Raw genomic sequence first — 25,877 nt, forward strand, 5'->3', positions numbered from 1 at the left:
TGTGGGAGATGGTATCGAAAGCTTTAGATAGATCTAGAAGAACAGATGAAACTAAGTTACCAGAATCTTGAGCTGAATTGACAGAGTGTAAAAAGGAGAGAAGGGTTGTGTTGGTATTGTGTCCAGGGCGGACATAAACTCAATAATTTGTTAGCTTAACCAAACTGGTACTATTATGCTCTGCCTGAGAAATATGGCATCTTTGCCTGAGAAATATGGAATCTGAAACTGAGATGTATGGCATTATTTAGCAAGAATAATTTACCAGGCAACCCCACGTTCTATGAAGAATAGACCAAAATTAAGGCAACATCTGAATATTATGTGGAAGCCTGTACTAGTTTGAGCTATTGGCTGAGAATAAATCTCTCACCGACTGTTAATTGCAGTTTATGCATGTACAATTACAGCGATTACCAAGCTGATATACTTTTACCCTCGAAACATACTCCTGCCTTACCTCTCCTCCTCTTATAACAGAATTCTGGACAAAACCATAAATAATGGGGAACTAAGGCCCAGACATAGGAACATTCTGTAAATATTGCTCTTACAGACTTTGAAAGTAAACACAACAAGTTTTCCATTAGCATGAATTTTCTGAAGGGTATGAAGTCAGCAACTCAAATGTCTGCCATTTTCTGACATAACTCTTCAATGATTTGCTTGCAAACCACAATTTTGTAAAAGATAAAGCAAAATATGAAGCAAACTCTAGACATTATGTGAAAATCTGTACAGATAAAAGGTATGACTCACCACCTGTGACCGTCTTCAAAAGGAACTTGAGGACAGCCATCCCGATACATTTAACAACCTTCCCCAATACACTTCTAAATACTTTTCCTTTCACTGTTTCCCGAGTTATTGAGCTGAATGGAAGCTGCTAGAATAAAAAGATCTGTGTTGACATGCTTTATGGAGGACGTAAAGTCTGAAACTTAAATATATGGTATTACCTAATGCCTTCAGTTCTTCATGACTGCCAAAAAACCCCAGACTTTATGAAAACTAGACCAATCATATGAGTCAAATCTGGTCATTCTGCAAAATATGTACAGTTGACATACGTAATTATTCCCCACCCCTTCCTTCGACAGTTAGACACATTTGCATTTAAACCCGACCCCATTTACATCTCTATCTATATTACATCCCACAGCCCACTAGCCGAGAATAGTTAAGTCCCTTTATACAATGGCTCATACCTCCCACCTCCTAGAGCAAGACATCCAGGCAAAGCTATAGATAAACTGGGGCAAAGGCCCAAAAACAGGAAAAACTTTTTAATATTGCTCTTACAAACTTAGAAAGTTGCTAGAATAAGAGGTTTTGCTTTAGCATGAATTTCTGGAGGATATAAAGTCTGAAACTCCATCTGTCATTATTTGATAACTACAGTCATTAATGATTTGCCACTAATTTGCCAGAAAACCACAATTTTATGAAAAACAGACCAAAATAGGAGACCAAAATGTGGACCTTCTACAAAAATCTGTACATTTGAGAGGTATACACCAACACCTCTTCCCCCAACCCATCCAAATAGTAAACATGTTTTCAATTTAAACCAACCTTTGTACATTTAAAATAACAGAAATTAATTTACATGCAACACCAACTATTAAAGCATCCCTATCACTCAATAAAACAGATATATTAATCGTGCGCTAAATATACAGTAAAGGTTACCGACCGGTTGTGTACCCAATTACTACCCCCTGCTGTTTCCTGAGAGCAAATATGCCTCACATCTCACGAAACTCGGTACCACCTGATACCCTAATCACAGCAGCAGAGCAAAAGATCATATGATCAGCCATGTAGCCGATACCAGTCTTCGTTTTCTGACTTCTGCCCCATAGCAATCACTGTTCACACTAATATGTGACTCCTACCTCAGTTACACTTGACAAAACCCTCTAAGCCCCTCCCTACCCTTATCTCATTTCTTCCTAAACATCCCTCCATCCCACTTAACCCTACCCTCCCCTTATTCTTTCAATTCCTGCTAATCTATGTTTCTAGCCACACTTGAAGATGTCCCAGGACAAAATGGTCTGTTCCAAACCTCATATATTTGTTTATTTGATATTTACTCACTTTGTAAGTGGGCTGGTATACTAATACTTTTCACCCCCAGTCAATGCTGAATGAGCAGAAAATTGTTTTACCATCTTACTAATTAAATGATATCATACACAGAATGAGAAAATGGTAAAATCCAGTACATGATGGTAAACTTCAGTGCAGAGAGGGTAGGATTAAGAAAAGCCAGTCAGAGTCCACTGTAAAATCAAAGAAACAATGTATATACAAAACTGCAAGCTAAGATATGCATAAAATATACTGCAATCATACATACAATACATAAACCTAAAATGCAATAAACATATGTAATATGCAAGTATAAATTGCCACATTATGAGGTTGAAAACAGTTTTTTTTAATGTATTCTGTTATCCATGATATGGTGTAATAATTACCTAACCATTGCCATGGTCTCATTTGCAGGTAGATTCAGTAGTAACATGCTTTCTAACTGAATCTTTGAAGCCTTTAATGGTTCTAGGCTTTTAATGTCAGCAGACAGGTGATTCCCGGTAGAAGACTTCAATCTAGAGAAGGTTCTCTCACCTATAGCAGTTTATAGGCAGTGTGTACTGGAGAGAAACTGGTGTCCTGCGAACATTTGAGTTCATAAGGGTTTTCTTATAAAGGTAGTTTCATTCTGTAAGGGGGACAGTGACAAAAACTGTCTTTTCCCAGTTAGGGGTCAACAAAGCGGATCACCGGTCTGTAGATTAATTGGCAGTGGTGTTTTTTCATTATCAAGTTGCCAGCCCAGCACCCAACCTTCACAGAAGGAACACATACACAACTACCTGCATGTCTTTAAAACCCACTCAACCACAGGAAGGATATGCAGTCTCCACACAGAAGGTGTCCCAGCCAAGAATCAAAGCAGAGAACCTCTTGCTGTGAGGTGACAATACTAACCACTGCACCACAACAGCCACATAAGGGGGGCAGAGACAGAACCTTGAAAATAAGACTACTTAAAACAAAATAGATTAAATAAAGCAATGGAATCCATTTGGATTTTTTTAGCAAATAGTAATAGTGCACTGGGTATTTGTTAATATATAGAATCTGCAGATTTTATTCCCAGCAGTCCATATTCTGTGAGTATTGTGGGATGAATGACAATAAGAAAAGGAAAAACATATTCCAAATTGAGTATTAAAATATTTTGGCAATGGCCCTGTGAGCACTTGGTGAAGGGAGGCAACTGTTTTTTTAATATAGTTTTGACGGTCTATATTAGATAGTCAAAGTTCCATAACTCAGAACACCTAATGGTCGAACCATTATGTTTGAAGTTACAGAACATCGACTATGTAAAAAAAAAAAATAACTACACAATGGACAAAACAATAACTTGTTGTAAGCAGGGGGCAAGCCCCCTCTGCACCCCCTACACCCCACACTACTTAAATATACCACCTCTAAGATCGCACCACATTGAAGTGAACGGAAACCTCCATTTACGGAGATTTCATTCAAATGCTCAAACTTTTACAAATTCGAAAGTATGGTCTCGGCCATATGGGGTTCGAACTTGTAAAAGTTCGACTACGTGATAGGAACCCATTTTAACTGAGCAATGACTTTATTAGTTTCACAATCTATATGTATTGTTTAGGAGAGAGTAGGTTAAAGTACACAGTCTAGGAACCTCTGTTCAGTGACATTACGAACCATGTTTCCATTGAGCGTGTATATTTTCATTCCAGTCCTCATTTGTTGCTGTAAATGTCAAGAGAAAGTCTTTCCTTTAATATTGTTGTCAGTTGCCTGACAGAGTTATTATATCAGCAGCCTGTCTGAGTTATTGCATTGAATCAAAAGGTGATCCCAATAAGCTGCTAAAAAAGAATATAATATATTATATTGTATAACAAGACAGCCAGACAGTTATTGAATCCCCTATACAAGTATGCTTCAGACATGCAGTCAGTTTTTAAGGAGACCCACTTTAAGGAAATAATAAATACATTTTTCTCAGATAAGTGAATCTAATGATCATATTATGGATCAACTCAAATGGCACATGCAAAATAACCCATAATTCTCTTTTATTCCTGCTGCTTACCTTCTATTATTAAGTAATAGACACGGGAAACAAAACACATCTCAAGAAATCATCACCCATTACAGTACTTCCAGACCCAGTAAGAAGTATTGTATTATTAAGTAATAGACACTGGAAACAAAACACATCTCAAGAAATCATCACCCATTACAGCACTTCCAGACCCAGTAAGAAGTATTGTATTATTAAGTAATAGACACTGGAAACAAAACACATCTCAAGAAATCATCACCCATTACAGTACTTCCAGACCCAGTAAGAAGTATTGCTCCCTCACTAATTAAAAACTTTGTTTATTACCATTAGAAATAAAAATATATGCTAAAACTGCAGCACCCAAACGACAGCAGTTTTCTCAGACAAGCTTTTAAAATTCCGGATTCAGTTCCAATAAAAGGCATTCTTACTTCTTTGCAAGCAATTCATTTGTCAGAGAATACTGCAATGGCCCTTTCTGAAGCCTTCAGAAGAAACATTCAAATTTACCAAATGTGAATTTATCTTAGTGTCACTTAACTTCAGTATTACATGCAATTTCATAGTGCTGCCTCTGCACTACATAATTTTTCATCAGTGCCTACATAACATTTATTTTGTCTGCTTGAACCACATGTAATATAGTCATGGCCAAAAAAGGGATCTGTAGTTCAGTTTAGCTATAAACGCACTGACAGGCAGATAAAAAGTGTAATCATATTTGTTAATAACTGCCACAGGCTATAACTGAATAAGGTTATCCTCGGCCTTCATTTGTATTCATTTTAACTATTAAGATTTTAGCTTATATTGTTGGATAACCCATGGGAAAGGTCAGGGATATCAACATATGGCATTGTCAGGTTGTAAATGCTAATCATCAAGTCTGAAAATGAATGATTGGTCCTCACAACCAATCTTGAAAGATTGTGTAAACTATATAAACAACACAAGAGCTCTGCACATAGGATATATACTAGAAAAAATGGTAGAAATCTTTCTGGCTAATTTGGCAGAATTCAGATCAACAAACAGTAAGGATCTTCTCCATTCACATAGTATAGTTTCACCCTTTGATATGTGTATATGCTATCTGATGTAAACAGAAAATCCTAAAAATTACAGTAGCAGGTTGCTTCACTCAAGTGAAACACCTAAACAAGTCCTCCTAAGATAAATTACAAACACTGAAAACATCTTGGGACACAATTCACCCCCCCCCCCCCGCCCAGACTCCAAGATAAGTAGCTTCAAAAATTGCAACTCTTGCCTTAAACATGTCAATGGAAACAAAGAGGCATAATGTCAAATTTAACTTCTTTCAAGCATCAGAAACAGAAAATTAGGATTTCTCACTTTAGATGCTCTGGTGATGGCAGTCAGTGTCTATGATCCTTTAATAGCTTATCCAGAGACTCTTCCTTATTTGAACAAAATAAAACTGTCTACTCTGTTTGTATCACAAGTTTATCAGAGATTTAAAAGCAAGCTTATTCAAGACAATTAAAGGCTAACATATTATCTCTGTCTCATACAACAGTGGTGTTATTTCATTCCCTACAGATTTCTACACACCCTTGAAACATCATAGCACAGTAAAAAGAAAAGAGAAGGTTTAATTGCTCTCACTGGTTAAAAAAAGAATAACATCACTGCTGATTTACATAATAAGGTATCAGGCATACAAAAATATGCTTATGAGCTATGTTCTATGTTTAACATGGGTAAAGATGACTTTTGTGACACTGGCATATGTTTCTTACATCCCAGATTTGGAAATGGTTTCATGTAAAATGCACAGTCTTTCTTTCAATTGTGACTTAGCATGTAAAATTTTAGATGCTCTATGAAGTCTCAACAAACTGTTATGCTGTTCAACCAAAAAATAGATTAATAATGAATGTCAAAATTATCAGATCCATACACTCACATCACAGATCTCTAATGATAAAAATTATATTTTGCCAGATGTTGCAAGTTTGATTATGAAACTGTATATTAGAAGCATTAGTACTAAGATTGCCTTTTACTTGGAGCAATGCAACCACATTAGCCATATAAGTTGAAATCCTTGACACCCCCCACTTAAACAGTTAAGAAATATTTTTGTAGAGTTTCTGACCAGGATCATTCTAAAATGCCTCTAGCTACCCACTTCATAGTAGTTTACATTCCCAAAACTCCTGCTGTACTGTGGACTTTATGAAAAACCTTAAATGGATTTCAAAGCAATCACTCACATATAAGTTACAAAATGTGTAGAAAAACACACTAACTGTGCCAAAGACTTTAGACTATGTTTCAGTACTTGCAAGGACTACACTATTACTGCAACTGGCATGCAACTTCCATGCTCGCATGAGCTTCTTCTTTGGTTTTTAGTTTCCCCCAAATTCAAATGACAATCACATGCTAATCAATGATGCCAACTCAACCATTATGTTTGTGCGAGGGTGTGTGCGGATTATGGAAATGGGAGTATCTTTATGTAATGTGTGTGTGCGTGTGTGTGTGTGTGTGTGTGTGTGTGTGTGTGTGTGTGTGTGTGTGTGTGTGTGTGAGCATCTGGGTATATGTGCGTGTGTGTGCACACATGTGGATATGTGTGTGTGTGTGTGTGTGTGTGTGTGTGTGTGTGTGTGTGTGTGTGTGTGTGTGTGTGTGTGTGTGTGTGTGAGCATCTGGGTATGTGTGTGTGTGTGTGTGTGTGTGTGCACACATGTGGATATATGTGTGTGTGTGTGCGCCTGTGTGCGTGTGTGCGCATGTGAACGTGTGCGCGTGTGTGCGTGTGTGTGTGTGTGTGTATGTGTGTGTGTGTGTGTGTTTGTATACTCATGTGCATGCATGTACATGTACTGCTTGCTGGGACAGGCTTAGCCTCCATGGCTATCAAATGGCAGGACAAATAGATAGGTTAAACCATATGTGTTTCACGGTCTATATAGCCAAATCAAGCACTGTAACATGCATATGTACTTTACAGGAGTACCTGCACTGCATGCTAAATCTGGTATTGATGTTACTAATAACATTGTGCATGTAGTAGGGACCTTTATCCTATTAAAGCTCATTCCTAGACTAGTGAAAGTATGAGTTTTTCTTTTTTTTTTTTTTTTTTTCTATTTTAATTTAAGTTTCTGTATAGTGTACACATTTAGGTTATTGGTGTCTTTCTGAATAAGTTTTTTGATTTCTAAATGTTCTTGTCTATTATGAACATGCGTCCATTCATAATTCTTTTGTCTAGAAATCTATACTTTTTGTTTCACTAACTGCAAATATTAAATTAGTGAATGTTTTCTTGCCAACTTTGGAAGCATAATAAAGGATTAGGACTAATTACATTTCTTGACACTGAATATGTTTTCAGACATTATGTACCAGTATATAAAGTTTCTATTCAAACCCTACATTGTATTTGAACTTTTTCAAAACCTTTTTCCATTATAATCTTTATTGTCTAGCATATATCATTCCAGCAGTGGTGCAAGCACAGAGAGTTCAGCAAAAACACCGATGAAACTATTGGCTTGAATTTACCTCATGCAATCCTATGTGAACCATGAGTGGAAGAAGAGATATGTGTCTTTAACTGTGGTCTGTCTTGTTTCATGGTGTTTCCATACATAAGAGGGGAGTTAGAATAAACAAGAGGCCTGTGTAAGATAACCAGTGTCATATATGACCTTAACTCCTTCATTGAAATAAGTACCCTATTAGATGCAGTAACTTAACTTCTTGTTGAATTTCATTACCTTTGATGAAATTTTTCTATAACTCATCACAAAAGAATTAATATACCATACAAGGTCAAAGACGATATGAGGCAAAAACTATCAGATAAATGAAATGATTGCATAAATGTAAGAACTTTGATATGACTCATCTATAATTTATTCCAATAAATTATGATGCATTGCAAAAGACAAGTAAACCAAGATGGAGTTTAACCATGCCATTGTATGTTACCAGGGCATAGTCAGTCTGAAGAGATGTAGTTTTTTTTTTAAATCTCACCTGCCAACATTAAAGGAATAGTTTTTTAAGGTGTTTGACATATGTTCTACAGTTTACACTTCCAGAAGTAAATGTTCAAGAAATGAAGACATTATCAGGTATGCACATTACTTTAAGATACATGATCTGATCTATAGAAATATACGTCATAAAATGACACAAATGTTTTAATTCTTGTTTTTGTTTCTCAGGGGTCATACACCCACATTGCAAAGACCAGATTGAGACATGGCTCATAAAACTTCCTCAGTCTTCATATACTTTTCATCCATACATTTCTGACACTCATTCGGCATATCTCAACATTTCAAACATAGTGACTTCCACTATAAGAATTCTATGATCTAATACCAAACAGCAAATTTTACATGTCTGAACGCACCCCGTTAAAAATGAAATAAATGACAGCAAATCTCCACATCAAGAAATAACTGATGAACTGAAATTTATGTAGCGGCATCATCATTTCAATTACACTTTGAAAGCCATGGATTTTTATTTATGTTGATCAGCACTGTATGCACTGAATATTTTTCTTCATGACTTATTTTATATTTATGAAATGAGGCCTATACTAGACAAACACATGAAAAATCATTCCAATATTTTCTGGTATGCCTTACTCAAATTTATGCATGTCTTTATAATAAATAATAGAATATCATGTTTCCAGTTCTTAGACCAAAAAAGGTAAGTCACATAACTACAGAGTCATATATTTCACAAAAATCAATTATTTTATAGTGTTAACACTCAAATGTTTAAATACAGTTAATGAATCTAATAAGTGAAAGTTAAAGAGAAAATGTCTGCCCATTTCTTTTTTCTTTTTTTTTTTTTCTAAAATCTTCTCCCAAACTTCATTCCTGCCAGTGAAACATAGCTGCTACTTATAAATTTGAAATGTAGAGATACATGCTTTCCACTAATATTAATATGTTTAAATCAATGCATTATATTCCTTGATATCATAAATGTAAAATAAGTCATGAAGAAAAATATTCAGTGCATACAGTGCTGGTCAACATAAATAAAAATGCCTTGCTTTCAAAGTGTAATTGAAATGATGATACCGCTACATAAATTTCACCAATAATCTAGCCTCTGCCACCAAATATGGCACACTCATACAATACGCAGATGACTCAACAATCATCTGCTCAGCCCAGTCCCTACCCAAACTGCAAAAAGTCACACAGGAAGCCTTTTCCTCTGTTTTAACTTGGTTATCCGATGCCCAATTAATACTCAACCCAAACAAAACTAAACTACTCATCTTCCAACTCACCAAACATACTCAAAACAACTCTCACTTTAACATCACAGCAAAAGACAACACCACTATATACCCAAATGAACACACCAAATTGCTAGGAGTGGAAATAGACAATAAACTAAAATTTGACATTCACATATCCATGACCATAAAAAAAGTCCACAAAAAACTAGGAGTGTTATACAGAAATAAGCAACTTCTCACCAAAGCAGCAAAGATTTCAATAGTAAATTCCCACCTTATCTGCACCCTACTTTATGCCTCTCCAATATATACCAACCTAAGGCAATGCCATCTAAACAAGCTAGAGACCTGCTACAACAAAATCGCCAAATTCGCCACAGGGGCATCCTACCATAGTCACCACTGTCTCACTTGCTGAACTGGGCTGGCTTGAACTCCCTCACCTCCTTCAATGGTATCAACTCTCACTCGCACACAAACTAGTAAACCATCCACTAAATGTCCCATCCCTCCAGAATCTACTCCAACCCTATCACACCACCAGACCACTAAGATCCAGCAACAAAAATCACTTGCAGATCACTAAAACCAATAACTCTGCTGGTGAAGCACTATTCTCTTGCACCATAGCCAAATTATGGAACTCCCTCCCACCCACAATTACCTCCATACCATCATGCACCCACTTCAAAACTTTACTAAAAGCGCACCTAAAAACATGCTGGATATGCCCTTGAAACTCCCACTCTAATATCACCCACCCCATCCAACCACTACCTTTCTTTCCACTCCACTAACTACTTTGATTATAGCAAGCTCAGATGCTCATAAGCCTAGTACTTATTATACAGCAGGAACTTCTTATTGTAACATTTGTTAATGTCTGTTATGTACTTCACAGATAAAGATTCTAGTTGTCTACTGATGTACTATGTTCTTCATCTGTAAATATGTTGTAAGTAATTGCTATGTAAATTGTTAATCGCTATGTAATCCAGTGTAACTACTGTCTGTTTATTTTAACTGTGGAGCTTTTCTCCTCGGGCCTCCGCTGAAAATGGACCTACGTCCAGTCGGACACTCCCGGTCAACAAATATAAATAAATAAATTGATATCACTGTAACAAAACTGTACATATCTTAAACTCATCTTAAAATGAGGCCATTCAATTATTATTTCACAAAAATTAAACATATAAATAGAAAGTTACACCACATAAACTCTCAGAATTTCTATAGTATTTGATATGGGTATATGACTGATGAAGACAACATGTAAAACCCAGAATTGATTTGCAGTCCAGGTAGTGGTTGACCCATCTAGTCAGGGGAATTTAAATGCTATTTGATAACTTCCCTCCCTGTTAGATGAAATTTTGCCAGTCAGAATCCATCTCTATGTGGAAACTTGAATGGCATGCATATGAAGGAGCTATCAACGTTACTGCTGTTAAACAAAATTTATACATAATATTAGCACAAAGGAAGAAGGAGGCCACAGTAGTGCTGTGGTTAGTGTTGTCGCCTCACAGCAAGAGGTTCTCCGGTTCAATGCTTGGCTGGAGTGCCTTCTGTGTGGAGTCTGCATGTCCTCCCTGCAGTTGAGTGACATTTAAAGACATGCAGGTAGGTGTGTGAGTGAATGGGTGCTCCTTCGTTGAAGGTTGGGTGTCGGGCTGGCACCTCGGCACAATAAAAATCTACTGCCAATCATAAGTGGCGACCCCTAACTGGAAAAAGCCAAAAGACATTACTATTAGCATAAAGGAAGAAGCATGCTTGTTCATGCTGGATAACCTTGTCCCACATTTACAGGATTCTGATTTCCAATCACCCTATTATTACCCATGTTTGCCTGCATAAGCAGTACTAGAAAGTTACGCCAGTGTGCTGAATTGTCAAATGAACACTATGAAAGGATCTAAGTGAGACAGGTCAGCAGCTGCATAACATGATAAAAATAGAACGTGACATATCTTTTCACAGTAGGTTGGTTGTGTCAAATCCTATAATAACATATAATATGCACATATCAGTAGATTTTAATGTCAGAAAAAGAGAAGGGCAGTAATTGTTTTTGTTGTAGTAAAAGCACCAGAGTTGTAACTAAGCCTGTGAATAACATTTTGAGTTTCCATATGAGTTTAAAATATGCAGCTATACAACTATGCGATAACCAGGGTGTGTTTTTTTTATTATTGAAATTAGGCATGTATCATCATTTATTATTAAAAAGAATTAAATCAATAGCAGTTTTTTAAGTTGCAAATGTTGGCTTTACTCAGGAGGTGGCTAGTGAGTATTAGTACTTGGCTAATTGTAAAATACATGCAATGTGCTTCAAGAACTATGCTAAAAATCCAGATATGCTTCATTTTTAAGATAAAATGGACATACGTAAATGACTGTGTTTCAGACATCATTACTGGCTCAAGCTCCACATTTGTGAAGCCAAACTCCATGTCCTACTTCACCTAGAAAATAAAGATCCAACCACATTTTTCTTTCCTCAAAGTGTTAACAGTAATTTGGACCATGCATGACAGGAATTGTAGTAAATACTCATATCGGCTAACTGGTTAAGATAAGACTAAAGGGTAAGATAAGGCAAAAGGGCATCTCCTGTAACAGGAGTATGACCATTAATTATGTTATGACATGGGTGGAACATACAGATGTGTATTAGGGATGGGTTTATATGACCTCATTAAGTTTTCAGAAACTCAAAATTCATATGGTTGAGACTATGTGACCAAGTTTCAGAAAACTCAAAGTGAAAAAAAAAATCTACATTATTGCTGGGAAGCAAGTCCCCTGCACCCCCCAACATCCCTGCAAATGTTATATATCAACTTTTCATCACACTACAATGGGGAAAATGACTAAATTTCCCTTTGAAGGAGTTCTGTGTAGCTTGTGGTACTGTGGGGATCAGGGAATTTACCATTTTCCTACTGTGGTGTGATCTCAGAGTTGGTATGTATAATTTGTAGGGATGTAGGGACTCAGTCACCCACAGGGGGTGCAGGAGGCTTACCCTCTTCTGTAAAAATGAATATTTTTTTTTACTTTTATTCTGTGTTTTCAGAAACTCAATCATGTGGTCTCAACCCTATAAATTTCGAGTTTCTGAAAACTCAATGAAGTCAAATAAACCTGTTACAGTCATATTGTTTACAGTGACTAATAATACTGCAGAATGTATAGTGTACAGTCTCGTACAATGTGCATTATAGTTCAATTCACCCATTAGATACTGTTGAGTTACATACATCTCCTATAGCAACACTGTGAACAACCACAATCTTCAGAGTTTGCTAAGCAAATAAAGAACAACTCACTGTTCTGTGCAGGTAGAGGGGGTTGAGGGGGCTTGCTCTTCTGTAAAAAGATTGGTTTTGGATGTGGCTAAATTGATGACATTTTGTGTTGCATCCCCCCAAACTCCCTTTTAATTATATATAAGTCTGAAGTTGCAAAACCATGGGGAAGGTTATAAAGCCTTCTTTAGTAAAACTAATGCTCTTGATATTTTTAAGATTAGATATTTCTGTGTTGAGAGATTTGTGAGTTTAGATATTTTTGAGGGTTTTTTTTGTCGATATTAAGAGTTTAGGTATTAGACTGTTTAGATAATTCTAAGTAAACCCACATAAAGTTATTTATATATATATATATAGAGAGAGAGAGAGAGAGAGGTTTTTTTCATTCATACCCACACACATTCGACACACACACACACACACACACACACACACACACACACACACACACACACACACTCACAAACACACATTAACTCTGGGAACTATGTAACTCACAAGATAAATACTCTAGGATACCCCAAATCTGGACTAAGTACATATTTCCTCTTCTTTGCATCTTTAAAAGAAATAATTTAAGGTCCTCAAAATTTCAAAAGATACCAAAGCAGACAAGGAAGCATTGTGGTAATACCACTCAGTATGGGGATACACTTTTTTAGTTAAGCTGCATTAGACCTTATAGTCTCATGTAGTGTTAGCCATGGAATTCTTTCATGGATCTGCATCCTAGTGATGCATGCAAATGAAACAGGTATGATTTTATTTTTCTAAGTGAAAAAATTATATAGCTTGAGCCATATTATTGTGTCAATGCACCATCAAAATGAGTGGAAAAATGTGATGCCCAGTCTTACATATTTAGGTGCACATTTTGGCTATCACATTAACACAACTCACATGAAATTAGTCTAGATATAATCTTCAGACTCAGACACAGGCTGAGAGATAAGTTAAAACTATGGCACTAAGTCCTTGCTCTTGCATTTTATGATCTATATTCTAGCATTACTTCCCTAATATAATATGTCCAGATAGGTTGCTTTTCTTCAAAGTACAATAAGACAAGCACAGTTAATGAAAAAAGTAATACACAAGAAGATATCCCACCAATGAATGGGTCTTCACATTTTGCACTTATTTTACTTACGACAACTAATCCATAGTCACAAATCCGAATGATAAGTTATGAACTCTGTTGAAAGATACCAGCCTATGTAAATGCACTTGTCTGATCATGGTTTGTTGCACACTGACTCATTTGGCCATCCTAATACCATGTTTGCCAATCTAAACAAAGCTGACTTCTCTACACTTGAAATGACATATCAAAAGAGTGCCAGGTTTGTGACATAGTGTGATTATTTCATACACTGCTCTTGGGGTGGTGCCTACAGAGTACTGTGCAACTATTTGTCTCAATATTATAATGTTCCAATTATATGAATTAAACTTATTTAACAAAAAAAAAAAAAACAAGTCCTACAAGTGATAATCCTCCCCAATACCTTCCCTTGTTGGGGGGGATGACATTGTTTCTCATACTTGTCGTAACTTTAAAGTCACAAGATCTTTAAGATGATTATGTGGCTTAAAGTTTATTTATTTATTTATATTATTCTGTTGACAGAACTGTTCGTAGGATTTCCTTGAAGACTGACTTGAAATGCAAAGTACAGTGTCAGTGTATTCTGACTTAATTCCCAGTATTCTAAGGCATAGGTTAAGAGGGAAAGCAAACATACTTTTCTTGCTGTATTTCTTAAAGTAGTGAGGGTATAATTAGTGTGCTCTTTCATTACATTTACATTTAGGAGTGGTATGTTGGCTCATCCTAAAAATTAAGTAAAATGCAGAATAAGTAATGCTATTATGAAAGCAGGACTGCCATAAGTGTTTTCAAACAGCTGTCGAATCCTGTTCCAGCTCTCGATTTATTCACTCTCGTGCCTCCCACCTGTGATTTGTACACAACTCACTCAAAGTCAAACATCACTAACACAGATTTTTATATGGCAATAACTGTCTGAGACAGGATTTAATTTAAGTAAGCTAGGCAAGTTTCTATCATTTTTAGGGAGCACTATAAGAGGCTTTCATCTTGCAAGACACAATTCTTGAAGAAGGACAGAAGAGTGGCATGTTAGTTAAGTGCACTTAAAATGCTAATATGGAAAATGCCGAGGGGCTAGTGCAGAAACGATAGAAGGCAGTAAGTTAGGGAAAGGATAACCTAGTCTGAGGCATTCACAGAGGAAGCAAGGGGGATGGGGACAGTGATCAGATAAGGCAGGCAAGAGACAGGCAAAGACAGTAATGCATCAGACTGGTGTGGCAGGTATCGTTCAGGTAACCTTTGCCAGGAGTTCAGATAAGCAATGCCAGGTAGTAATATAATTGCAAAGGTGAGAACATGGAGAAAGCTGTCCTAGAATCCAGGTTGTAGGAGACTATGTACATGAAAAAAGTGAAAGTATAACAGATTACAAACTCTCAATTAAATGACTGCAGTTCTGAATTCAGAACAGACATCTTGCAAAGAATCTTTCTCATGTTCTTAAAACAGTTTACACATTGTCTATATAATCACTTAATTGACTACTTGTAAGTTGCTACCCTTTTTCTTTTTAACATTTGTTAGGTGACAAATACTTTTACTTCCCAAGACAAATTTCTTGCTGCTGCTCTGACAAACAGGCAGAGAAACAATGTAGGACAAATGAGGACAGAATCATAAAGGTGCTGCCATTACAAGTCATTTCAAATTACATAGAGAGCGGGTACATTAGAAGGGGAGGTGGAAACCTTAGAGTACAAGGAAGTGTAGGAGGAGAAGAGGCCCAAGTATATTAAGATGAGAGGAATTCAGGAGTACACAAATATGCAGCCAGTGTATGACAGAAGAGTCAGTGGGTAAACAGAGTTTTTTTTTTTTTTTTTTTTGCAATGATCAGGACTCGACTCAGCAGGAGGTGGGTATGGTATGACCAGCAGGGGATGGGATGAATTCATGTTTTAGTGCATGGAAGAATCAGTGACCTGTCATAGGACATAGGTGACGTGGTATCAATTAAGATCAAGGAGGCAATAGAACTACTTTCTAGATATACAAAATAAACACTCCAATAACCCCAAAAGTGCTGGCATGCAATAAACTCCCTACTAAAACCTGGTAAAACCTCCACACCAGCTCCCACCTCTACCTCTACAAAAACAGATAGCGATATAACCTCCCAGATTAATCATCACTTTATTGAATCCATTAAATCACTATCAACTCAACTTTCCAAAAATAGCTACTCATCCATACCAACAACTCCTAACAGCTCACCTCCCTTTACATTCTCTCCTGTCCCAACCTCAATAATAAAAAAATACCTCTTAAAACTTAAATCCACTACTCTTGCAGCAGATGGTATACCTGCTCATTTCCTAAAAATGTCTGCCGACACTCTATCCTACCCAGTCTCAATCTTAATCAACTGCTCCATACAGGAATCCCACATCCCTCAACTATGGAAAATCTCTTACATTATTCCCCTTCATAATGATTTCTCTAAGTATCACCCCATCGACATTATGTCTCCTTTATCAAAGATACTTGAGAAATGCATACACTCTCAGGTCATGCATTTCCTAGACTCTAACAATCTCTTCTCCTCTACACAACATGGTTTCCACCCACACCACAGCACAACTTCAGCCCTTCTCTCTTTCACAAACCTGGTTAACCAACATAGAAATAACAATAGATTTGTATGTGCTATATTCCTGGACCTCTCCAAAGCATTTGACATGGTTTCCTACTCCATTCTAATAGATACTCTTACCTCTCTAACCTTTGCCCCTAACACTTTTGCTTGGTTTAAAAACTTTCAATCAGACTGACAACAAGCTGTCCAGTGACAAGGAGTTATATTATTTTTACTCCCACTACCATTGGTGTACCTCAAGGTTCCATATTTGGTCCACTCCTCTTTTCTATCTTTACCAATAATCTACATACCTCTACCCTACAGGCTTCACTCATATAGTATGGAGATAATTCCACCCTGATCTACTCCACTCCAAATATCGCCGCCCTACAGCATCTTGCCCAGGAATCTATTACCTCAGTAGAAAGGTGGATCACAGATATTCAACTTATCTTAAATCCCAACAAAATGAAACTACTTCTATTTACCCCAAACAAATCAAAAAACACTCCACTCTCCTTCTGTATCTCCTCCAGTAATGGAACTGTCATTTCACCCTCTCTCCACACCAAGCTGCTTGGCATTGAAATAGATAACCTACACTTTGGCATCCATATCTCTCAAACTATTAAAAAGGTACACAAAAAAATGGAGCCCCTATACAGACAAACCGACTTTCAATCAGATCAAGCTCGGGTCACCTTAGCTCAAACTCACCTTCTTTCCATACTAATGTATGCAGCACTTATTCTCACCTATGTAAAAAAATCTGACCTGGAGAAACTTGAGTTGTGTTATAACAAAATCGCCAAGTTTGCAAAAAAAATCCCTCTTTAGAACACACCATTGTATACCTCTTGGGCATTCAGTGGCTTGAGCTCCCACAGTGATTAACCTAGCACCAACTAGTCATAGCTTACAACAACCTAAAATATCCTGAAAAAACTCCAGCCCTCAGGGAACTACTTACTGACTAACTACATTCCAAATCGACCACTCTGTTCTGCCAACAAATCACTCCTCTCTATCTCCACAACCAACAACACAGCAGGTAAAGCTCTATTTTCTCACAGTATAGCAAAAAGTTGGAATAATCTCCCTCCCTCAGTGACTTCTGCACCTAATACCAAACAATTCAAAAACTCCCTTAAGGCTCAGCTTATTAGCTCTTGGCTATGTCCATGTATGTCTATGTACTTAATCCTAGTGTATGCTACCATCATCTTTCTCTCTTCTCTCCAATTATCAGACCCTCGGTAAAAATAGAAGTAACAAATGGTATCCCTTGGCATTTGGAAATGTTGTTGTGATCTCTGTATATTTTGATGACTAACTTAATGTTCACTTGTATATATTGCTGATATGATCTTTCTTTCTCTACTGTTCTATTATGCACGAAATACTGCTCAATAACAAAGTCTTTACTTTACATTATGTATTATTATCATTGTCTGTTGTATTAATTAAGTAGAGCTTTTCTCCCCGGGCCTCCGCTGTAAATGGACCTCATCCAGTCGGACCATCCCAGTTAACAAATGTAAAATAAATAAATAAAATAAATAAACAATAGTAAGATGTAAGAATAAGAGCAGGATTTGCCATTCTTAAAAGATTTGCCAAGTGTGCCAAATAAGAACTGCCTTATAAAATATAATGACTGGCTGTGGAAGTCGGTGGTGGAGAATGACTTTGAACTGCTGGGTGATGGAAGATGTGTTGCAGAGAGATGAAATTTATACAAGTAGGCTGCATCATCCTTAGAATGGACAGTGGTGCTCAAAACCTGGGTGGGAAGGTATGCCTCCAGAGCTGCATCTCTAAACTAAGATGGGGGAATGTGGATGTGCTACAGAAACAGAAAAAAGGAAATACACTCATGATCTAGTTGGAGAAAGCAGACAGAACATGACAGGAAAACAACCAAAACAAATAAAATGTTATACCACAAAAATATATACTCCAAAGTGTGTTAACATTCCATAACTTTAAGACACATGAATTTAATCAGTTTTTTGTTCAGAAATACTTTCAGGAATATCAGTCACAGACCTTTTATACACATATGTTCTATATTTTAGTGATTTATAGTCAAGGTTTTGCTTACTCCAAGAGCTTTCACAAGGTCAGGAATGGTTTTAGGGACTTCTATTTACTACTATTTATACAAGCTCCATCGGATTATTTTACCCAACCAAAACTAATTTTTCTTTTTCGAGTTCTGTGCAGACCAGCTTGACTTATACACAGCTGCATGTAGCACACTACCTGTAGGAACAGCATTCTCCTTTTCCACTTTTGTCAAAGCACAGACTTGTACAGTGGACACTGTAAAAACAACTCCTACTGCCTTTTCTATACTGGCCAGTTCCACTACTGAGCAGATAAAATGTCTTTGGCACCTTCAGCAATGTCATCAGTTGACACCTTGCTGATAAAAGCCACAAACGCTAAACTGTAGCGAAAGGGCTAACCTACCTACTTGCTAAACGTACTAATACACAAACTAAGCACTGACTGTTATGTAAGAGATCATGATTGATTGTATGGTTACCAAAAATACTTGCAGGGACTTATCAGCATCTATTTTATAGTGTCAGTTATGCCACATAAGAGCTTGTGCACTGGTAATCATCCCATTCTCTCAAGCCATCCTACAGCTTTGTTCCACTATATCATTCCGGGAGTAAGACTATGTTAAAAGTTTCCTGTTCAGTGTTTTGCTTTCTAGCACAGGTGCATCAGAAGCCTCAGTTATTATTTCATTCCAAAGATTTTCTCACAGCCATGAATTTTCACTCACATCTATCAACAGACCTTTTTCCATTTTGGGTCTGTCACACAAGGTCTGCTTGTGGGAAGATAGGAGAACTGCAACTATTAATGGGGGAAATGAGAGTGACCACTGTGTGTGCTGCATAAACAGAGGCCATTTATTGTAAATAATGTAAGGAGGTGCTAGCATAGTGATTATTCACAAGGAACTACTGAGATGGTAGTAACCGAACAAGAGATGTGATCACTGCTGAGGAGGGGATTAAAAATCATTTTTGGGAAGAGGAGAAGTGGCAAAACTAGCCCATAATATGTTTTGGGGAACAAGTACTAGTGAGTGCTAGCAGCAAAACAAAGTGTCCTTGTCATTTAGAAGAAGAAGATGAGATGACTACATTAGTACCGTGCTGACCAAATCAATAAATCTACCAAATGCTGGTATATTGAAAAAAAACTTGCTGAAACAACTTATGTTGAACCTGAAAGGCTTACCCCCCCCCCCCCCATATAGGGGCATGCCAACCCCAAATGTATTTCCTGCTCAAAGGACAGTTCAGAAAAGTGAAAATGCCACCATCAGCAGAAGTTATCTCAGCAAATTTTCTTTGATCTAGATTTGCTATGAATACACTGACAAGCTCCAAGCACTTCTCAGGGTATCGGCCTCCCAACACAACAATAAAGAATAACAGATTTTTGGAAAGAATAAAAGAAAGCAGGGAGGACCATTTTTTTTACTCATGTGAAACCTGAAACTTCCAGAAACTGTCTGCCAGATCACAATCTCCGAGGCAGATAAGGAATCCTGGATGATGGAGGGTTCAGTTAATTTTTGCTGGGTTCTGAAATGTTGAACAGAATTTAATATTTGGCCCTAACCATGGTGGATAGAGGGCAGACATGACTAGCTGAAGACCTAGTTAGTGAAGATTAGTCATATTATTGACTGATTTAAAGTTGAGGTAGTATTAAGTAACTTAGGACAGAGATGACTACTGATGCATAAAACTAAGAGTGGATAGATCTATACAGAAAGAGCAGTGAATGATAGGTAGAAGTGAAGTCTTGGAGAGGAAACTGAATAAAAAAGGATGGCATGGTGTTGGAAAAAGATTGACTGCCTTTCAGAATTTTCAAATTTTCAGAATTCTGTATACTATACTGATGGATCTTTTGAAGATTATTTCCAACACATCACTGCCAGCACAGAAATGCCCAAGCAAGGAGAGACAGACAGACAGGCAGACAAGAGGAAAGACACTGTTTGACAGAAGTAGTACCCTTGTACAAGGTGGGGAGCAGCAAAAAATTGGGAAAGCTAGATGTTGGATAGTTTAATAGTGATGACATGGAATGTGATGAAGACAATCAAATCTTGAGGGAATGTCTGGCTGCTTTTAGTAGCAGGCAACAACTTATATGTCAACAAACGTATGGTTACATGGAACTATCCTTTATACCAAGTGGTTGTTTATGTATTTATGTTTGTTAACCAGAATGGTGGGCTCCCTAGGTGACCCAGTACAGCCACGGCCTGGGCCATAAGGATACAAAAGTAAATGGTCTTGATGTAAAGAAGAGGAAATAGGTGTATGTTTGTGACTCTGTACAATGTTTTGGCTTCCAGATGCAAAAACATATGTGTAGACAGACACATAATTAACTGCCAAGGTCAGGAGGAGTACTTTGAAGACATGGATCATATTAATATGTATCTGTATGTACCTCTATCCATCTATCTATCTATCTATCTATCTATCTATCTATCTATCTATCTATCTATCAATCTATCTGTTTGTCTATAATACTTCACACTAACTTACATAAAGAAATAACAGGTTTACAACTTGTATTCTAGAATAAAAAAATATGCAAGAATAGTTTTTTGATTACATTAGTTCATTCAGTACATAAGAAAAAAACCCAGTAAGGCTGAAATTGCTATGTGACAATTAGACAGGGTGATTCTATGGGGAGAGGGTGATGAAGCTGTGGCAGTGCACTTGTTTGACAAAGTGATTGTAGAGGCATTTTTGCTGATATAAAGTTGAGATAGTTTCATCTCTTAAGTGGAAGGGAGTAATAGCTGATTAAGTTTGTGGAAGGCCCTCTCTGAGTTGTTTACGTAGAAGATTGGGTATTGAAGGGTGAAGCCATTAGATAGTTTCAGCACTATTCAGGAAGAAGTTGCTGTTACTGCCTGACAGACATCTTATAAGTAGAGGATAGAAGGCTAGAAATAGAATCTTATTTAAGATGAAAGCATAGGGACAATAGAGCACAGCTATGTGTTCCATTGCCACCTACATACCTCTCCACTGTACAGATTTTCACAGAATGTCCAGATTTTTGGTTCATATTTTTGGTAAGTTCCTCATAAAATCTGTTGTTTTCTGGAAAATCACCAGGATGATTTGAGGGCTGAAGTCACTAAAGAATGACATACATTTGGCTTTCAGCTTCAAATCCTGAAGAAAATGTATGTTAAAACAAATCCCGTTACTATAGCAACTTTCTAAGCTTATAAGAGTTGTTGTTGTCTTTTGGCTTTTCCCGGTTAGGGGTCGCCACAGCGGAACTCCGGTCCACTAATGATTGGCAGTAGATTTTGACGAACGCCGAGGTGCCAGCTCGACGTTTAACCTTCAACGAAGGCACACCCATTTATGTATGTCTTTTGAACGCCAACCAACCACGGGGTGGACATGCATACTCCACACAAAAGGCACTCTCCGCACTCCACCCGAGAATCGAACGGCAGAACCTCTTACTGTGAGGCAACAACGCTACCACTGCACCAAAGCTTATAAGAGTAATATTTAAAAATAGGTCCCTATTTTTGAGCCTTTGCCCCCCATTTTGTCAGTGTTTGTCCAGATTTCTTGTACTAAGAGATTGAGAGTTATGTTGGGATATTTGAACTGGTAAATTTTGTTTAGAGTTTTACACAATAGATTAATGTTGTTTGAGTACCCTAGGGAAATAATAGAATCAAAGCGTTTCAGTTATAAAATTAGAATAATTTAGTAATTCTACATGATCCTTTTATTCTTGGGGAATTTTAGCCATTATGATTTGATGTGGGTGGTGAAAGTCGTGTTAGTGTCAAGTACCATACATAAGTATTTGTTTCAGTTTACAGGCTCAACTAGTTTGACACAGGGGGTGAAAAGCATAAAACTGAGTACCTTCCTAGTTTGTCAGAGGTTCAAATAACACTTTTTGTTGTGGATATATATTAACGATGAGGTCATGATTATTCAACCAGGTTAAGATGCTACCTAAGACTACACAAGTAGTTTTTAGAGAATGGATGGATTGATATAGAGCCTGAGAGAGAGAGAGAATGCAAGTAGCTTACAGAAGCATATGAAAACTATGAATATCTTGTGGAAGTGAATTAATAATAAGAAAGAAATAAACAGTTACAAGTAAGTGCAGAGCCTTGTGCTACTTCAGAAATTGTATGTGTAAGAGAGGAAAAGAACTGGTTAATGTGACCTGAAAGAGGTCTGCTGAGGAAACCATAAGGATGCCTTGTTTATTTATTTATTTGTTTATGTGTGTGTGTGTGTGTGTGTGTGTGTGTGTGTGTGTGTGTGTGTGTGTGTGTGTGTGTGTAAGTTACCCCCCTGTATCATGAACTCTATCAGTACTTTCTATTGTAGGCTATATTCCTATAGCAGGGTAGAGGCATTGCTGACTGCAATGGTTTTCTCCAAACTCCAGATCTGACCAGTTCCTTGGATCTGTTATCAATATGGATCAAGTGTCAGGGCTTCCCTTTGCTGTGTGGAGATTCGGCCTCCTGGCAGAAGACTGAGAGCTTCACCATGCTCTGACAACTGGGAATAAAGTAGCTGGGGAGTGGTTGCCATACTGTGATTTGGTTTTATGTAGGTGTAGGACTTTTCTTCTGCATGTCCATGTTTTTGGAATTACCTCTGTATAGGAGGCATGGCTTGGTCATGTCTGCATCACCTAAAGTTGTGGGACTATGAGTTCTATCTGTAGACTTTGACAACTGCTCTGAACCTCTGTTTCCACAAGGACTAAAGGAATGGAACACCCTCAACATCATGTCACCTCATCCCTCCACCACAAAGAGAAATGGGCTTTTCTCATTTATCAGTTCCCCAGCAACATATCCTGTGGGTGTTCAAGCCACAAAATGAGTTGAGTTCAGGATTCCATGTCACGACTGATTTATAGCACTATGTTTTTTTTTGGATCTTCACAGATAGTTCCATTTAGGAATGCCTTTTTTGCAGTTAGATTCTTTGGTCCTGGACACAGATGCAAAGGCTTGAAAGTTTGGACAGAATTCATGTTGTTTGGGCAAAATGAATTTCTTGCAAGCATTGTATGATTTGTTATAGACATGCTTTATATGTTTTGACTGAAAGGGTATACCTGGGGTAATGTGCATATACTCACACATTCATGGTTATGTGAACGTTCATCTAAGACTCATTTAGTCTAAACTGAAAATGTTGCAAACTAAGACAGTCTAAAACCCATTTATTCTAATTACATTTGATAGAAAAGTGTAGACGCCTATTGAGAAATAATGCTGGTGTGATTTAGGGTATCAGGATTGTACAAGTTATATGGCAAATTAGTCTAGTGTATCACTTACACCTTTCTAATGCCCATCCACAATTTTGTGCATCAGCAGTGTTTCACTGTGTGTGGTGCTTTCATCTTTTTCTGCAGCTGTGCAGTCAAGAATTTAGAATATTTAAGTATGGGTATGTGGGGTGGGGGGGGTGGGGGGTTCATTTAATTATTTCCCTGGATTGTCAACTGGCTCTCAGATAGTACACAGGAAATCAAGGTCAGGGGAAATTACCTCCACAAAGAGACCAGCCACCAGTGGAGTCCCCTAGGATTCTGTGCTGGGACCTCTCCTGTTTAGCATTTACTTCTTTGAAGTAAAAATCAGTATTAAAGGGCTTCAGCTGAGTAAGACTGCAGATGACTACAAGCTGGAAGCAGTCATTGAATTCTCAAATGACTTCATCATCCTGCAAGAAGGTTTTTCAGAAATAAATTACTGGTATCAAAATTATGGACTGAAACTAAATGCCAAAAACATCCTTTAGAAAGTCATTTACCCTGGGGAACTACAACATTGACAATACATCCCTAACAGCTGGCCTAGTTGCTCAGGATTTGGGAAGCAACTTATGTGGACAATGATCTAACTTTCAAACAATATGTGACATTGTCATATGAAAGACCTTCTATATTTCACACCTTATTAACAAAGAGATTATGTCCACATCTAGGGATGTCATTGCCCCCCTTTACTCAGCCATCATTAAACCATTCATTGAGTATAATGACCCCTTTGGCAAGTGTCTGTCCAGATGTATACAAAATTGGAACGCCCACAGAAATACCTTACTAAAATGATAGAAGGCCTAAACAATATATCTTACATGGACTGACTCAAAGACCTGTCATTATGTGTCCTACAGATTGCTAAGAGGTGACCTATGCCTGCTTGCAAGGCAACCCCCCCCCATTTTATACTGATGAATTTACTGCACATCAGTAAGTCTAATAGCATCAGAAATACTCAGTCTAGGTACCTAAACCTCTTTTTCAGCATCAACAGAATGGTATAGAGGGACAGACATACCTCTCCTCTGGAACAGACTCCCAATCCATGTAAAACAAAATTTATCCCTGTCCATGTTCAAGTGCAATTTGGATCTATGGATGGGAAGCAGAAAACTTACCCCAGGACTTCCACTGTACTACTAATGGACAGAGGGATCTCCAAAATCCTTTAGCACATGCGTGGGTCCTTAAAGATAATTCCTAATGGGCCTGATAAGTCCTGATTTACACTGTTAAAGAGGCAACCTGGTATATCTTCAGGTCCCATTGAAGTCATGTTTTTAGCAGGCCTAAATTATGTAATCGAATATTAAGTTAGTCGAACCAGATTTAATATCGAAATTCACTTCATTGAGCTTTTGATAGTGAGATTGCAGTACAGTGAAGATAGGAAAATTTGCTCATTCATCACTGTAGTGTGATCTTGGAGTTGGTATATTTAATTAGCAGGAGGTGTGGGGGGGTGCAGCCCCCAACAAAACTGAGTTCGATGAAGTGAATTTCGATATTAAATCTGGTTTGACTAACTTAATTTTCAATTACATAATATAGACCCGTTTTTAGCTTTAGAGAGTACAGTGGCAATCTGTTCTTTGACAATAATTGGCAGTGGAGTGGTGGAGGGTATTTCTTGGGGAAGAACCGGTGGAGATGGGGAGGTGAAATTTGAGCTGAATTTGATGGCCAGCAGATTTGTTATATATTATGGCTGAGTAAAGTTAATGTCATGTACAACTAACTCTGCACATTGCTGGGTATTTTGCTGAGGACATAAATGAAAAATGCCTTGTGGTTATCCTTAACTTTGGAGGCTATTTTTACCTCAAAATTTGCTTTCAGAGACTTGACTAGTTCCCTAATTTGCTTGTTTAGACTAATGAGGGACATTTTGCCCTGTTGTGCAAATTCCCTCTTACTTTTCAACAGGATTTTCTTTCTTTTGTTGAAGAACCTATTAATACCAGGGGTCCATCAGGGTGGCTTGTTTTTGAAGATTCATGGTACTGTTGTTTCTATGCAGTTATTCATATGGTCACACTGGGCTTTTATGTATGCCTCTGCATACA

This window comes from Protopterus annectens, chromosome 10.part0 (genome assembly GCF_019279795.1).
Source record: "Protopterus annectens isolate FY-2018-M chromosome 10.part0, PAN1.0, whole genome shotgun sequence".
Lineage (NCBI taxonomy): Eukaryota > Metazoa > Chordata > Ceratodontiformes > Protopteridae > Protopterus > Protopterus annectens.